The sequence below is a fragment of the Schistocerca serialis genome, chromosome 2 (assembly GCF_023864345.2).
Source record: "Schistocerca serialis cubense isolate TAMUIC-IGC-003099 chromosome 2, iqSchSeri2.2, whole genome shotgun sequence".
NCBI classification, from domain to species: Eukaryota; Metazoa; Arthropoda; class Insecta; order Orthoptera; family Acrididae; genus Schistocerca; species Schistocerca serialis.
The window spans coordinates 442,178,246-442,179,791 of NC_064639.1; the positions used below are offsets into that span (position 1 = coordinate 442,178,246).

The 1,546-nt window shown below is 45.4% G+C and overlaps 1 non-coding gene across 1 annotated transcript; it reads right to left on the reverse strand.

Annotated features, from left to right (window-relative positions):
* On the reverse strand, nucleotides 1-75 carry Trnas-cga (transfer RNA serine (anticodon CGA)). The gene has a single exon. It is a non-coding gene; the product is annotated as a tRNA-Ser (tRNA).
* Between the last annotated feature and the right edge of the window lie 1,471 nt (nucleotides 76-1,546).

The window sequence follows — 1,546 nt, forward strand, 5'->3', positions numbered from 1 at the left end:
GTGCCCGACCGAGACTCGAACTCGGGACCTTTGCCTTTCGCGGGCAACTGCTCTACCAACTGAGCTACCGAAGCACGACTCATGCCCGGTTTTCACAGCTTTACTTCTGTCCCGAGTTCGAGTCTCAGTCGGGCACACAGTTTTAATCTGCCAGGAAGTATGATAATCTTATTTGGCACAGACTGAAACCTGACTACAGACTAATGCAGGCTAATGCAGACTATCGCAGACTGGTGCAGACAAATGCAGACTGGCTAATTGGAGGTCTGTACACTTGTTATAAACCTCGAGCGTTCAGGTATCACTGCGTGAGTGTGATCCACAAGGAGAAAAGGTTCTACATTAGCAGCAATCTCATTGGCTGCGTTACATATTAATATGCGGATTAGCGGTATCAGAATTTGGTCCGTCTCTAAGACAGCGCCATCACGTAGTGCGGAGATGGACGAGTGCTGCGCCTGCGCTGTTGTGCTTAGCAGGGCTACGCGCTGACTATGCGGAACTATGTACACAACACTATCCTACCTGCCCGATTAAGGGATCTGACATTTCATGCTCCAATCCGTAGAACGCCAGTTTTCTTTCTCCTGAATATGACGTCCTCCTCAGTAGTCCCCGCCCGGAGATCCGAGTGGGGGACTATTTTACCTCCGGAATATTTTACCCAAGAGGATGCCATCATCATTTAACCATACAGTATAGCTGCATGCCCTCGGGAAAATTTACGGCTGTAGTTTCCCCTTGTTTTCAGCTGTTCGCAGTACCAGCACAGCAAGGCCGTTTTAGTTAGTGTTACAAGGCCAGATCAGTCAATCATCCAGACTGTTGCCCCTGCAACTACGGAAAAGGCTGATGCCCCTCTTCAGGAACCACACATTTGTCTGGCCTCTCAACAGATACCCCTCCGTTGTGGTTGTACCTACGGTACGGCTATCTGTATCACTGAGGCACGCAAGCCTCCCCACCAACGGCAAGGTCCATGGTTCATGGTCCATAGGGAGAGGGCATCTATAATAATAATAATAATAATAATAATAATAATAATAATAATAATTTATTATTATTATTATTATAGGTACAAATAATACTGCAACCTAAATGCAATAGGACGATAACACTTTCGTTTATATCAGCTTGTATTATATTATATTTCCGTTATGGTCATTATTATCAGGATTATGAATGTCATTACATCTCGTCCAGTAATACCTATTTCTCATCATAATTAGGACAAAGAAGAGCTGCAGCGGACCAGAGAATGCTGAGGTCTTTGGTACAAAGGATGCTGGAGGAACGAAAATGGCATCCCTTTAAGCTGCACCAACGCCAACAGCTATATGGAAACGATTTCCAAAATCGGGTATAGTTCTGCAGACGTCTCATACATAAAGTAGCTGTAAATCTGGATTTCATCAGGCAGATTTTATGGTGAAATGAATGCTATTTCGCCAATGACACCAATGCCAAACGACACAGTCTGCATTACTGGGCTCCTGCAAATCCTCACGGGTTACAACCACATCCCATGCAACTGCCCTGGGGTGCT